The sequence below is a fragment of the Myotis davidii genome, unplaced genomic scaffold (assembly GCF_000327345.1).
Source record: "Myotis davidii unplaced genomic scaffold, ASM32734v1 scaffold32, whole genome shotgun sequence".
Taxonomy (NCBI): domain Eukaryota; kingdom Metazoa; phylum Chordata; class Mammalia; order Chiroptera; family Vespertilionidae; genus Myotis; species Myotis davidii.
In genome coordinates, this window is record NW_006286587.1 from 11,338,222 (window position 1) to 11,355,123 (window position 16,902).

At 39.1% G+C, this 16,902-nt stretch overlaps 1 protein-coding gene across 1 annotated transcript in view; it reads left to right on the plus strand.

Moving 5' to 3' along the window:
- Window positions 1–16,902, plus strand: part of MACROD2 (MACRO domain containing 2) — a 1,283,682-nt gene that overhangs the window by 697,980 nt on the left and 568,800 nt on the right. The window contains exon 3 of the mRNA XM_015560286.1: window positions 1,559–1,589. The gene's annotated coding sequence lies outside the window, so the exon portion shown is untranslated. The remainder of the gene's footprint in view (window positions 1–1,558; window positions 1,590–16,902) is intronic.

Consider the following 16,902-nt stretch of genomic DNA (forward strand, 5'->3'; position numbering starts at 1 on the left):
CTGATTCCCCACCCACTCACCTAACTGCCTGATCGCTCCTAACCGCCTCTGCCTCGGCCCCACTACCACAGCTTCATCTGGAAGGATGTCTGGAATGATGTCCGGAAGGTCATTTGGCTATCCAGTCTAATTAGCATGTTACACTTTTATTATTATAGATAGTTGCCTTGCTCCAAGCTGTAATGACCTGCTTGTCATAGAGATAGAAAAATTTTAAATTTTATTCTTGATTATGGCAATTAACTAACACAGATCGCCACCAAAAATGTGACTTACCAAAGGGTGTATAGCAAACGGTGCTGTTAAGTCTTCTTCTGTGAAAACATGCATGTTGTGCATTGTATCTGCCTGGATACATAAAAGAGTGAAGTTTCTGTCTGTCTTTGCAATCTATGAGCAAATTGTCTGAAACCCCAGCCCAGTTTGGTTTGGTGCTCATACAATAATAGATGTCTTTTTTTTTCCTTTGCTCCATTGGTGGAGATTTCCTAGAAGGTGCAGGATAGCTTCCTTTTAATTTTGCCTCGACACTCTGACTTTACTTATGTCTTTCACCTTTGCTTTCCCTCCATCCCCCACTCACAACAGAAACTTGCTCCAGGCTCACTTTGCTCCAGTGTCTAAGAGATCATGCAATGCATCTGCCATCAGAACTACAATTCCCAGCATTCCTGGTGCTCTCCATGCTCTGGTCCAGGCACTCTGCAGAAACCAAAATGACTGGGAACTCCAGCCCACCCTCCTGCTCTGCTCTCTGTCCAGGCTTGGCATCCTGGTTGCCCCAGCGATCAGGACACCAAACCTTCCCGCCTGCTCTTCTGTGGGCTCTGTGGCTCTGGCCAGCACGGCCATCTTTGTCATGTCAATTTGCATATTCCCTCCTATTTATCATGATATGATGGTTAATTTGCATATAATTCTTTTATTAGATAGAATTTTGTATAGTTAATTGATTCTTCAAGAATACTTTTATTAAATTTTACCGAAATTTTGTATCTATAGCCAACCTACGGTTTCAATTGACCCACAAGTATAGTCCAACATGAATGTTGATTGATATTTTCAGATTTTAAGCCATCAACATATCACTTAATAGGGAATGGGGACACGATGCTCAGTAGCACACCATTACCTAGTACTTCCACCATTCACGTAGGATGGGCGTAAGTAATCTTAAGAGCAGGGGCAATAGTAAGATGTGGCAAATTAGGAAGTGATGAGATGATCTCTGAGTATTTTTTTAGATATAATTTATTTCGTGACAGTTTATGTAATTTAATTTCTTATTAATAACTGTGTTTAGTAATTGGTTCACAAGATTACTGGAAATTCAACAGATGGCTCTTGTGAGCTGAGATGAATGCTGGTAAGAAAAAGTTTCCAGTGAACCTAATGTGTCTGTTTCCACATCTCCTACATGAACTGAGTGGGGTTTCACAACCCTGAGTATGTGAGGGCATCCCTTTATCAAGCCACAGAGAATTTGAAATAAATGGTGCCGGGATTGAGCAGAGCTGTACCTTTAAAATTTACTGTTATTTTTGTGGTTTATTCACAGGCATTTCCCTGCATTTCAACAGGCATTTATGGTAAGTGATCTAGCTTTTGATACTGTTTCTATTTCTTTATTTTCTTGTTAAAGGTGAGATTAACTGGAAAAATAAGAGATTTTTGATGGGTATAGTTTGCTGTGATTTAAGGAGACTCAAAATGAAGGCCAAATCTCATTGAGGAATCTTGAAAGGCTATTTATATCTTCTATTGTGTTCTTGAATCTTGTGTCAGATACCATATATGATGATTACATAGATTGTGACTCAATGTCTTTTGTTAAACGAAACATTTTCCTCTAGTAGGATTTGACCTCTGAAAATGTTTTCTTTTCTTTTTAATAAAGTCAGGATTTTTCTCTTAGATGAATCTTAATGCCTATAAAACCTAGCATTATCATTATTTTGTTGTGAATTACTAAATAACAGATGTTAAAATGCAAATACATGCATGTATCTGTATATTTAAATTTTAAAAATCCAAAGAGGTGACTGTTAATAAAAACTATTAGTTTTAATAAACTGCAGATAAATTGTTTTGGTACTGATAGGTTGTTTTAAGTAGTGACTGCTTCACTTACAGGTACAAGCATCTGTGTTTATATCATTTGTTTTCACTAGCCTAAAGCTCTCCAATATTCTTCCACTACACTGACATTTCCCTAACTATTTTTCTCAGGTTGTTAATAAATCTGGTTTACAATATTAAGGTAAAATGGAGTTTATTTGTCATTGTAGGGTTTTCTGATCAAGAAGAATAGATTATAACCTTTCGGAGCTCAAGCTTCTTATAAGGAGACTCTTATCTGGGAAATAAAATGTGTACAAATGTAAAGAAATGGTTGAAATTCATTATTATAGGAGAAGGATGCCTAGATTGATGTCAGAAGTAGGAGACTTAATTCTTCTTAATCTGGTATTTCTTTTGAAGGTTTCAGTGAGAATAAATTGGAAACTGTAGGCCTGAATTAAGCTGAATGGGGGAGGATTTGGTCACACTATTTAATAATTTAAGACATGCCTTTTTTTTCGGTCTGGGTTTCACTATAGACTGTGTTTGTGGAAGCACAGTGTGGGAGCATTATCCCCATTATGGCCATTCTTTCTGCCTCACAGTTAGAACTCCTAAATATTTGCTTAACAGAAGCATTATGTGCAGAAGTTTACCTGATCAAAACCTAACATCTTCATTTCACCTTGCCTAGAGTCAAATCAGACTTCATTGCAGAAATGGTTCTCATTTTGAGAATGTTCTCCACATCAATCTTGATTTTTCTTGACAAAAACTAACAAAAATCCAACTACTTTGCACATCATTTTCTATGTTTATTACCTGTCATATTCTTGATGTCTGTTTCATCTTTGGGAATTTCAAAAGGTGAATTAAACATGACATACTTAAAAACAGGGGAGGGAGCAGCAGAAATAGAAAATAGCAAAGTAAAGAAAATGAGGAGGGACACGAACATTAGAGGCTCAAGAGAGGATAGTAAGAACTAAATCAAACCCAAAGTGGCTCTTGTTTCATTTTAATCTCTGAGAAAAGGGGGTTCTTTCTTTCGTTAGCCCCAGAATTTATTTTTAACTTCAAGAGATCCTGATTGACTAACTTTACGATTATTTCAGTTCTCTTTAGTCCCTTGGTCGGCAAACTGCGCCTCTCGAGCCACATGCGGCTCTTTGGCCCCTTGAGTGTGGCTCTTCCTAAGCCTTAGGAGTACCCTAATTAAGTTAATAACAATGTACCTACCTCTATAGTTTAACTTTAAAAAATTTGGCTCTCAAAAGAAATTTCAATCGTTATACTGTTGATATTTGGCTCTGTTGACTAATGAGTTTGCCGATCACTGCTTTAGTCCATGGACACTTTAGCATTTGCAACCTGAAAAGTATTTCCTCTGCACCTTGCAAAGGTCCTTGATTTCCTCCTAGCACTCACATACTGCAGGGCAGCTCTTATGCAGAACACCTGTTTTGTCTCCATTATCCAGATCAGCTTCACTTTTTTTATTTATAGGGATTTTAAATATTTATTTAAAGAAAGTAGTCCATGGCAAAAGTAGGATTACAGTTGTTTATATGGAAAATAATAAAATAATTAAGAAATATTCCTACAAGAATTAACTCTGTTTTGCATACTCACAACTGTAAACCTACTACATACCACATTTTTTTATCCAATTACCATCAAATTGTACATTTGAAACTGATATAATCTCATTAACAATATCACCCAAAATTTTTTAATTTAATTTTTTTTAAATTGAAAGTAGTCCACAGCTAAAAAGAAAATTTTTGAAAATAAAGCAAACAAAATTCCCAGCACTATGTTAGTCATGCTGGAATGGATTTAGAGAAAATATTCAGAAAGGTCTCCTGGTTTCAGCCCTTCTTCTTCCACATTCTAAAGCTTACTAGATTAATTTTTCAAAAACACCACTTGGTACATGTTTTCCATCTGCTCAGAAGAATTTGATCATATTCCTTTACTTTCTGGTGAATGTTCACTCCTTCTAGACCAAACAATAGCCATTTTTATGCATCAGTACTTTCAAATTTTATGAAGAGGGAAAAAGAAATCTCTTCTCCAGGATGAAGATTGGTATGCCAAAAATTTTATATGAACTCTTGCTTTGTATTTTTAAAAGATGCTTTTAGTTTGCATCATTTTCTATGGTCATTTGACCGTATAAATTATTATTCCCTCAACCTTTCTCAGGACAATGCTTTTTCCATAATATAGTTTTTAAATCCTCAGCCGAGGATATTGTTCCATTGATTTTAGAGAGAGGGAAAGACAGAGGGAAACATCAGTTTGAGAGAAACACATCCATCAGTTGCCTACTGCAGGCACCTCGACCAGGGCCTGGTTGGGGGAGGAGCCTGCAACCGAGGTACATGCCCTTGACTGGAATTGAACCTGGGACCCTTCCATCTGAAGGCTGATGCTCTATGCACTGAGCCAAACCGACTAGGGCCATAATATAGTTTCAAATATTTCTTGGCATCCACTCATTTTGGGTATACCTTCTGTTACCCACAGATGAGCTGATGAATTGCAGAACATGGCATACACAACACTGTATCCCTTCCTTATCTCACTCACACACACATCCATCAAACTCACACATACCATTACCACCACCACTTTATTCTGATCTGTACCCCAATCCCCAAACAAAAACACATCATACGTGCTAATACAGGTTGAAGCTTGATATCGGAGAAGTCTTCCTTGACTATACCAACTTTTTGTGGCCATTATATCTCTGGAAATCTTTCAGCATTTGTAATTTGGACAATTGACAGCTCCTCCCTCATATTGTTCCATAGAATTCTGTTTATATTGCCGGTTTTCCCAGCCAATTTGGATTCTTGAATCAGCAGAGATTCACTTGTGCGTATTCTGTTTACACTTGAGTGCCTAGCATTGTGTCCCTAGCAGAAGCTCAGCAAATCTTTGTTGTTTTAGGACAGCAGTAATGATTATAACCCAAATTGTTGGCTAACTAAATACACACCGATGAACACGATAGATCCAGAGACATGGAAGCATGGAACAGACTGATGCATTTCAGAGGGAAGCTTGGGGATTAACCAAGGGAAATTGTATGCAAACATGCATTGTCCATGGACACAGACAATAGTGTGGTGAAGCTCTGGGACGGGTGGGGGATGGAGGGGGCCAATGGGATAAAAAGAGGGGCATCTGTAATACTTTTAACAATAAAGATAATTTAAAAAAAATAATGATTCACTGGCAAAATAACAGGCAGAGGAAGCTACCCAGTTAGTATTTCCTTAATGGGCAAATGTGTCTATTTTAGAAAAAAACAAGTGTGTTTTTAAAAAGCATCCTCAAACTGGAAACGGTATGTGCAGGCATGGCAGCATTCACCTAGACAAGGTAAAATGCAAACATGGGAACTTGTTCAGTTAGGGAGCCAAGGTGAACACAGCATTTAACGTCATTTAAGAAAGCTTTGTTGTTTCTTATGGCCCACAGGCCCATGGGCAGTCAGGGAGGTACAGGGTGCCCTGAGGTCCCTCCTCACCCTCCCTCATGCCAGCCCACCTCCCCACCGGCTGTCATTTCTCAGACACTATTTGCTTTGGATTTACCTTCCTTTTTAGATCTATGACCCACTAACCCAATGTCATTCTAGTTCTCCTATAACAACATTTTGACTGTGGTACAGCCATCTTTTGAAGGGGTTTGTTCATTTAATTGCCAACACGATCTCATGCCAGGGCAATTTCAAGAGTAAGCATTCCCATTTCATGGAAACTCCGACATCATCCCCACAGTCAAAGCATGACCGGAGGAGCTGGTGCACACCAGTCCTTTGGGGGTGCACCAGGCCCAGGTTGGAAGCCAGTTTCTCTCCCAGCCTCTCCCGCCTTCCTCGGCCTGCGGAAGACAAGACCTGTGGGCAGCAAAAGCAGCTGTGCCTTCTTGCAAGACAGAGACGGAAGAATCTCTGCCCTGAGACTCCATGAGGTTTAAGGGAGAAACACAATGGGGGCAGGTTTGCCTACTTTGAAGTTCCCCAGAGCAGGATCCAGACTTTTCATTCAACTTTCAGCTACCGCCTCTGCTGCTGCGCCAACGTAATGTTTCCAGGATGGGTCCACAGGGCGCCCGGCCGCCTGCTTGCACTCAGGATGAAAAGCCACGTTTGGTAAAATACCAAAAAGAGGCCTGTGCTACTTTTGGAAAAACAGATCCAGATGAGGCTTAAAGGGGCTCTTAACTCCCAGATTCCTGTTAAAGACTTGGATTGGCCGCTAAGCCAGTCTCCTAGGGAGAGACCTGAACTTCTCTGATGGACTTTTCAGATCTTGCGTGTGCCTCTGCCTTCCGAGCCAGGCTTGGCCACTGTGGTGCTAATAAGTTTAACAAAGGAGGCTAGACATGATACATGGGAATGGAATTTTTACGGAGAAGTGAACAGCAAAACTAAGGTTAGTCCATTTTATGAGAGTCAGTAGAGTTAACAGAAATGAAGTCCAGGTGGGAAAGCGTGTCCCTGGAGTAACTGGGGAAATATTCTCTATGGAGAAAAAGAGAAATCTTGAATCTTGCTTTCCAGGTATGAGGCGGTGTTCTCAGAGAAGAATGAATTTCAGACATTGAGATATTTGCTGGAAATTTGCAGAAAAAAAAAATTAAGTAGAGCATCACCAGGCTAATGCAGCTCCCATATTTATTCATTATATTTCTGTTATCAACATGGAAGGCATGTTTCTATCAAGTCACCTGTGCCCCCCCCCCCTCGCGCTTTCCATGAAATGCTGCCAGGACATAGCTTTCTAATCGAATCCCTCATTTGCATTCAGGTTTCTCTTCTGCTTCTAACTGGTAAAAAGGAGACCAACGCGATGTTTTGTTAACCTTATACCTACTCGGCCGATATTTTTTTATCACTACATCTGTCTAAATTCACAGACATGACTTGGAAAGAAACCAAGGCATTCTGCCACGGCAATGCTGAGGGCATGCCCCGTGTCAGCTTTAAACGCTGACAGATTTCAGAGGGTGTGACAACGATTGCTGTGCAATTCTGGGCTTGCTGGAAGACTTACCTTATGTAATACATTTGGAAACCAGAGCAAAATCGACAAAAATGTGTGCCCCTCTCTTTCATCCCCCTGACAGCTCTCCCCTCCCTCTTGCTTTCTTCTCTTCCCTTTGATATTTCCATTTGCTTTGAAAACTTCCTTTCAGGTGGTCTAATGATGACTCTTTTTTTTTTCTCTCTCTCATATATTCCCTTCTCTGACATTCTATGTTTTTTGTCCTGGTCAAGTTATTCCCACTATATGAAGCGTTATTGTTCTTGGCAATCCCTGAGTTAATTGCTGGCTTTCAAAGCAAAGTAACATTAGAATCAGTGTAAACTTATTACTCTTTGGGAAAATACAGTGCTAGGGCCGAAGCCACCTCAATTCTATCACATTTGAATACTGTTTTAGGAGCTGATCCTGCTGGAGCACACATGTGCAGCTTCCCCCATTATCAACATCAGGCACCAAAGTGGTGCATTTTTACAAAAGATGAACTTACATTAACATATCAGAGTCTATAGTTTACCTTAGGGTTTGCTCTTCATGTAAATTCTATGGGTAATGACATGTATGCACCATTATAATATTGTTTTTACCACCCTAAAAATCCTCTACCCTCTGCCTATTCATCTCCCCACCCAATCCCTGGCAAACATGGATCTTTTTATTGTCTTTATGGTTTTGCCTTTTATAGAATTGTTGGAATCATAGCCTTTTAGACTGGCTTCTTTCATATAGGAAGATGCATTTCAAGTTCTTCCATGTCTTTTTATGGCTTGGTGACTCACTTCTTTTTAGTGCTGAGTAATATTCCATTGTCTGGATGTACCTCAGTTCATCCATTCGCCTATTGAAGGATATTTTAGTTGCTTCCACATTTTGGCAATTAGGAACAAAGCTGCTAAAAAAACAGCCACGTGCAGGGTTTTGTGTGGACATACATTTTCAACGGCTTTGGGTAAATACCAAGGCGTGCAATTGCTGAATCATATGGTAAGAATGTGTTTAGTTTTGTAAGAAACCACCAAGCTGTCTTCTAATGTGGCTGTGCTATTTTGCCTTTCCACCAGCAATGCATGAGAGTTCCTATTCTTCTATACACTGGCCAGCATGTGGTGGTATTAATGTTTTGGATTTGGGCCAGTCTAATAGTGATGGTATCTTAGAGTCTATCCTAATACCGTGCCCCCTCTTTCTACATAGCAGAATTGTAGTCAGGCACATCAATTCTAGCTAGAACAAATTTCAAATCTTCTTTGTAGTGAGGTTGGTCACAAGACCAGTTCCTTTCCAAGGAAGGTAGGTTGAAGTAATGAGTGCTACTTTATGTCCAGGTACCATAAAATAAGGTATATGACCATCCTGTGTTGTTTTTTGTTTGGCTTGGGTTTGGTTTTTTGTTTGTTTGTTTGTGTGTATGTGTGTTTTTGTTGGAACCAGGAAAGGTAAGAATATGAGAATAATGCCTTAAGGAAGGCAAATCAACTACTTAACAACATGGTAGATTCCTGGCTATGAAGTAACAGAATGGAACAAATTCTCTCGCTAGCAGAATGCTCATTTTGGAACTGTTATCATAGAGAGAAATAAGCATCTATATTTATTAAACATCTCTATTTTGGAGCCTCCTTGTTACAGCATCTTAGCTTTACCTTAACCAATATAGTCTCTTTCAAACGTATTTCAAGATGCATTTATAAAATAGTATCGACTAAAAAGAATTTGACATGAAAATAATTGTCCTAAAGAGCTAAACATACCCAACTTCTCTAAGAACTGTCAAAATTATTTTTGAAGTTCTTTCTAAAGAGAGCTGGCCTATGTTTATTTAACTTCATCCTTAAAGTCAAATAAACATTGGTCAGCTCTCTTTATATATACATATGGAGCAAGCCAAAAAAGATAAATTAAAGCTGGATGAGAAAAATGAGAAAATATATGGAAATTAATTCACTCATCCAATGAAAAGTGTAGTCAGTCCTTACAGTCCCCTCACCAACTGTCACTCCTTAGCCCCTCTCCCTTCTTTGGACAAATAATAATGTAATCTTCGTCACTATATATTTTCCTGTTCTGGATATTTTCTATAGATGGAATCATAAAATATTTGTTCTTTTGTGACTAGCCCCTTTCACATAACATAATATTTTAAAACTAGAGGCCAATGCATGAAATTCATGCAAGGGTAGACCTTCACAGCCCCAGCTGCCTCGGCCCTCACAGCCCCTACTGCCTTGCAGCCCTGCGGCCCTGCCCACTGGTCATTCTGGAAGGTCATTCCGGAAGGTTGTTCTGGAAGGCCATTCTGCCATCCGGTCTAATTAGCATATTAGCTCTTTATTATATAGGATGTCATTTATGTAGTAGCATACATCATTAACTTATTTATTTTTATTAAAAATCCATTGTATGACTATATCATATTTTACGTATCCATTCATCAGTTAATTAATATTTGAGTTTTCTATGCTTTTTATCTATTATGAATGATGCTTATATGCAGTTAATTTAGGTAAACTTATATATCTAAATGTATAAATTATAACTGATTCAGTGGTGTTCTGTTGTTAATTTTTAATCATCCTGAAACAATTCTCATGTTTATTCTTTGGCTGCCCAGTTTCTCTCAAGCCTCTTCAAGGCTACCTTTGCTTCATGATTCTGTGTCCTGCTTGCCTGGGTGGTGATGTAGGTTTCTTCTATCATTGTGTGTGATGAGTCTTTGAGATAGTCGCATGAGGATTCTCTTAAGAGTACCAAGGAATAGCGAAGAAGGAGGGCACATATCAGAGTCGCTATGGGAATGGGTTTCAGGGTCCCACAGATCTAGGTGCAAATTCTGAGGCTGTTTCTTATTAGCTTTGTGTCCTCAGGCAAGTTACTCTCTCTAGACCTCAGTGACCTCAATTGTCAAATGGGATAACAATGCCCATCACATGGGCTTGTTGTAAGATTAAATTAGATAATATATTAAAGTGTCTATCATGGTATCAGATACATAAAGATAAACATTGAAGAATGATTGTTACTATTATTTGTAGTAGTAACTTTATTTTTGCTACTATTGTCAGTGTTACCCTCCCTCTGGAATCTGAGCTTCTTGAGAGTAGAAGGCTTTGAGTGTTTTATTCACTTATATCACTAGATTCTAGTAGAGTATCTGAACTGTTGAACAAGTCATTTACTTTTTAAAAATGTTTTTATGATTTTAGAGAGAGAGGAAGGGAGAAGGATAGATAGAAACATTGATGAGAGAGCAACATCTGTTGGCTGCCTCCTGCATGCCCCCTACAGGGGATGGAGCCGTAATCCGCAAGTAATTTATTTTGAAAGAGGCTTTACTTTGGCTCCAAATGACACTGGTCAGAAGTCCCTTATCATGAGAACCACCTTGCTTTCTGTGGGATTGCTTCTGCTGCTTCTCTGAAGGCCACTTGTTACTTCTTAGCTACCTCTGTGTCCTGTAGCTCAGCCTTGTGAGTTCGGCGTCTGAAAATGAAACGTGTTGCTAACATCACACTATGCTTTCTATATTACATTAGCCATAATAAGCACTGTGGTCTATTGCTCAAACAATAGTCACCTTGCTTCTGCAATTCCAAGCTCTTTATCTGAGCCCTAGGAATAAAACCATTCTGTTTTGTCTGTATGTACATAAAATCTTTCAGTGATAAGAGAGACAAAGTAATTGTATATATTTGTGGTCTCAAAATTGAAATCCCATGTCCTAAGACAGCATATTCTTATGGACAAAACCCAAGTTGTGTCTCTGTAAGATAGCTCGCTAATGCATCCTTTTAGGAAACCTTGGGGAGTAGATAACAATTACACCGCCACTTGGCTTGAAGAGGGAAAAAGTCCAATGCTTGCTTTTTGTTGCTAAAAGCCCTGAGAACGTTTGCACATTTTTTCATGTCTAAGATCATAGGCTCTTTGAGCTGGACGCCATTCTGGATGTCAGAGCTGTCTTAACTTTGTATTTTTCTGGCTGAAAAAAAGGAGACCCTATTTTCTTTTTCTTTTCTTTTTTTGCCTAGTCACACCCAACTAGTTCCTGTGAGAATTGCAAACGGATGCCCCGTAAGGGTTTTGCAATCAGAGGAACATGAGATTATCATTGAGAATGGTCTTCTCTCTAACCTCTTCTTTGAATCGCAGTTCTAAGCTTCCTCTTATGTAGTTGGGAAGAATATTAATATATACTTTCAGTTATTAGAATTAAAAATGAGTTGGACTGAGGTTTCTTCAGAAGTGAGTCTCAAAGACTTATCCCAATAAGGGTCATGACTTCCCCTTTGGCCCCTACTCCCTCCCCTGCATCTTCTTCTACTCAAACTTCTTCTTGCCACATCCTTTTTGTAGAGACCATTCCACCCCAGGTCACTGGGTCTGCCCTCAGTAGCTTGTGAAGACTGAGTTAATACAGAAAGTACCTGCATGTCCATCTCAGCATCTTATCAGTACTGATTCTACTTTGTTATTAAAGCCCCTTTTAATGTAAATTTTGATGCATCTGTAACATCCTTGGGGTCCCAGGGCATAGCCCATATGAGTAAGGCATTATTTTTTAGTTTAAATATCACATTATATTCTAAAGCATGAATATATTGTAATCCTTTTCTTGAAACAAAGGCTTCGCATTACTTACCTGTTAAGTAATTTTATGATCCTCTTCCAATAAATCTTGTAAAATTAACCCTCAGGAAGTTGCCCATCCTGTGGTTTATGGTGCCTCCGGCACATTGCCAATGCCCCATTTTATAAGCCAGGCATTCAACCAACCTTACAAATGTCAGCCCTTGCATATAATTACAGGAACCTGGGGAAGTGATCACCAGCAGCTCTGGGACTCTCAGCTTCTGCAAATTCTGAATCCCTTAGCAAGCTGGAAAGATCTGCTGGCACTGCCATAGGGAAAGGTTAGCCTCCTAAATTATTGCCTCTCGATTTCTTCAACTTTGCAAATATTTTATTCCCTCATCCATAGTGAAAGAGAAAGAGAAGTGCACAGCATTGCTGTTTTCCCATGTTGCGTATAGGAGGAAATGAAGACTCATCAGCCTTTTTCATCTTATATAAAACAATGCAAATACGCCTCATTGCTAGGATAAAGCAGGAGTATGCATCAGGGGATCGGAAAAATGTAAAAAGACTTGCCTTGAAATTCTTTTTGTAGAACTCTGCACATGTTGAAGGCATATTGCGACCTAAGAGCAGTGTGTGTGTGTGTGTGTGTGTGTGTGTGTGTGCGCGCGCGTGCGCGTGTGTGTGTGTGTGTGTGTGTGTGTGTGTAGGAGGGATCCTGGTCTAGATTTTCTGCCAACAGATTTCACTCAAAACCACTTGTCCAGCCATGGGGTAAAGTAAGAAGTAGGAAACATGGTGCGAGCATGAGGAGATGGTGAAGGAGAAGAGTGACAAAATGATGGAAATACCAAGACACTGGAGCAAGTAAGCTGGCAGTCTCATACAGGGAGGCCATCGCTAGGCAGATGGAGACTGGGACATGCAGACCAACCTCTGCCTAGGAAAATCATTTGCTTCCTTTTCTCTCCATTTAGTGTTCTTTGCTCCCATCCCTTCCACCATCCACTTCTTCCATTTAACACCCTCTTTCACTTGAAGCAATGCCATCTTACATGGGGCTACTGTGTCAGAGCTGCTAATATCAAATAAGTTAATGGGAAGGCAGAAATTCTCTATATTTCTATCAGCTCTCCTCCAGCTCCATCACTTTTCCTGCCACAGGTCCATCATAATCTCCATGCAGCTTTCTTTTCCAGAGAGAAGTGCAGTGCCCAATGGAGGTTCAGTGGTGAATAAACTGATCTTGACCAGTTACACCACTGTGTATTTTATTTTATTCAAAGGCAGCCTTTATCAAGAAGTTCAAGAAACTATGTGCTTACTTAAAAAAGTAGAAGAAGGAGTAAAAGCATTGAAACTGTTTTTGCATTCTGCATTGAATCGAGGTAAGAAAGAACCTACAGGGGAAGTGACGGATGGTAAGATATGGTGGCTCTGTTCCTCATGCCATTCAGAGCCAACAACAAAGGTGGATAGAAATTGGCCCAGGACTGCGTTTTTGAACAACACTTTAGACTAATTGGACTTAAAAAAAACATGCAGAGCATTCCATGCAACAGCAGCAGAATACACATTCTTCTCAAGTGCACAAGGAACATTTTCTAGGATAGGTCATATGTTAAGCCACAAAACAAACTCTAAAAATTTAAGAAGATAGAAAGTTTATCAGGTCTCTTTTCTGACCACAGTGGAATGAAACTCAATAGATAACAGGAGGAAAGCTGGAAATTTCACATATATATGGAACTTAACACAGTCATAAACAATTACTGGATCCAAGAATAACTCAAAGGAGAAAAAAAAATCTTGAGACATATAAAAATGCAACACAACATACCAAATGTAAAGGATGCAAGAAGAGCAGATTGAAGAGGTAAGGTTTTAGTAATAAAAGCATAAATACCTCCAGTAAGTACAAAGAACAAATGAAACCCAAAGTTAGAAAAATAAAAAAAGAAATAATAAAAATTAGAGCAGAAATAAATGAAGTAGATAATAAGAAAACAATAGAAAATATTAATAAAAGTAAGAGTTAGTTCTTTGAAAATATAAACAAAAATTGACAAACCTTTAGCTAGAGTAACCACAAGAAGTGGACCCCAAAAAATAAAATTATAAATTAAAGAGGAGACATTACAATTGCTGTCTCAGAAATACCAAGGGACATAAGAAACTACTATGAAAATTATATATAACAATTATAACCTAGATGAAATGGATAAATTCCTAGAAGCATGCAATTTACCAAGACTGAGTCATGAAGAAAAAAATCAAAACAAAAAACTGAACAGATTAATTATGAGTAATGAGATTAAATTAGTAATTAAAAAAAAAAATCCCCTAACACAGAAGAGCCTAGGACCAGATGGTTTGGTGAATTCTACCAAACATTTAAATAATTAACTACAATCCTTCTCAAAATCATCTAAAAAAATGAAGAGGAAAGAACACTTTCTTTTTTTAAAAAAACATATTTATTGATTTTAGAGAGGAAGAGAGAGGGAGATAGATAGAAACATCAATGATGAGAGAGAATCATTGATTGGCTGCCTCCTCCACACCTACTACTGGGGATCAAGCTGCAACCTGGGCATGTGCCCTTAACCATTTTCTAACCTGGGAACCTTCAGTCCACAGGCTGACACTCTATCCACTGAACCAAACCAGCTAGGGTGAGGAAGGAACACTTTTAAACTCATTTTACCAGGCCAGCATTATCCCAATACCAAAGCCAGATAAGGACACTACAGGAAAAGGTAACTATAGGCCAACATCTCTGATAGCAATAAGCCTGAATGATCAGCTAAAGGACAGCAGAATAGGAATATTATATCCAAGAATTTACAGAAGAAGCTACATAGCAAATGGTAAGAAGGGCGGAGATGCATAGAAGACTGGTTTCTGTGCCAGGGTGCAGTGGATGAGAAGCTAGAAGGATATCGTGGCAGCAGATGTCCCTCACACCCCCCAAAAAAGTGTGATGTCTCAACCCCCTGCTGGGATCCCCAAACCAGAGCACCAAGGCCAGGAAGAGAAGCCTACATAGCATTTGACAGTGAAAATCAGTGGGGACTCTGTGGGTTCGAAAAAGGAGAGAGTCTGCTAGAATCCCAGGTGTTGTCCTAAAGGGCCGATGCACAGGAACTTGCTCTTGGTATTAACCTGGAACACTGGTAGAGGGAAGGCAACTCAAGGCATATAGAAGCCATAAAGAGAAGATGGCTCTGGAGAGAGATCTAGAAGGTTGGCTACTGATGTTCTGGTCCTGAGTAAACATCCCACACTGCCCTCAGGCACCATATTCCAAGGTTGGACACTCCTATTCTCACAGCACCACCTGGAGAAGTTCATTAACCCAGTCCTCCAAACATTGGCAACGCCACCTTGTCAAACTTGAGTCTGGTGGGAAGGACTGTTGGCTGCAGCCAACAGGGACCTGTGGTGAGCTCTTTTCCTAGAGAAACTATATGCAGACTCTCAGATGGTCATTGGACTGTGTGGCTTTGGAATAGGGCCAAGTGCTGGCAAGAATGTGGAGAAAAGGGAACCCTCGTGCACTGTTGATGGGAATGCAGACTGGTGCAACCACTGTGAAAAACAGTATGGAGTTTCCTCATAGAATTAACAATGGAACTGCATTTTGACGCAATGATCCCACTTCTGGGATTATATTCTAAGAAACCTGAAACACTAATTCAAAAGAATATGCATCACTATGTTCATTGTAGTGTTACTTACAATAGCCAATATCTTCAAAAAGCCCAAGTGCCCCTCAGTAGGTGAGTGGATAAAAAAGACTGTGGTACAGCCTGATTGGTGTTGCTCAGCTCAATGGTTGAGTGTCGACCCATGAACCAGGAGGACAGAGTTCAATTCCCAGTCAGGCCACATCCTGGGTTGGGGGCTTGATACCCCCTGCCCTGCAGGAGGCAGCCAATCAATAATTCTCTCTCACCATTGATGTTCCTATCTCTCTCGTCCTCTTTGAAATCAATAGAAACATATATATTTAAAAAACTCTGGTACATTTACGCAATGTAATACTGCTTAGACAAAAAATAAAAAATAAATAAAGGAAATCTTACCTTTTGCAACAGCATGGGTGGACATGGAGATTATGATGCTAAGTGAAATGAGACAGACAAATGCCATATGACCTCACTTATATATGGTATATAATGAACAGAATAAACTGATGAGCAAAATAGAAACAGAGGCATTGATACATGGAACACTGACAGCTGTCAGAGGGGATGGAGGGTGGGGGACTGAATGAAAGTAAAGTAGGTGAAGGGATTAAGCAATATATATATATAATTTATTATTTTTTAAAACCATGCAGGTTTCAAGTATAATAGATACATAGATATAGATATCACAGAGACACGGACAACAGTGTGGTGATAGCCAGAGGAAAAGGGGGATGGGTGTTGGTGGAGATGGGCAAAGGGTGGAAAAATTAGAATGAAAAAGGACTTTGCTTGGGGCAATGGGCACATGATTCAGTGTGTATATGATGTTTCATTGAGTTGTATACTTGAAACCTGCATGGTTTTAAGAACCAATTAATTCAATAAAAAATACACAATGAAATGTTACCTTTCACATATATATGCGTATATATACATACATAAATATATCACATATAGTATATTTCTTTATACATACATATATACTATATATCATAGACATATATACCCTATATTATATACTTTAAATGTATGTATACATGTATAATAAATATAGCTGCAGGTAAATATGTATACATGTGTATATTAATATAATAAAGACTTTATAGGGCAAAGTTTTTGAATGAGAAATAGTATATATTTTACTGTAAAAAGTATAAATACAGGTATGTATGTATGTATGTATGTACTGGTTTGGAGAGAAACCTAAATTACTTTAAAAAGATTGTGGGAGTATACATAAATTCAAACAAGTATCTAATTAATTTTTGTCCATTTTTTTCACAATCTCTAGTTTTTTAATTTCCTTATCTGCTAATTGCAAGATAATAGTTTTGAATTATTACTTATTATTTACTAGAGGCCTGATGCACAAAATCATGCAGGAGTAGGCCTTTCTTCCCCTGGCTGCCGGCACCGGCTTCCTTCTGGCACCCAGGATCCAGGCTTCCCGCCGCTGCCAGCAGGCACCCAGGACCCGGGCTTTCCTCACAGCCTTGGCTTCATCT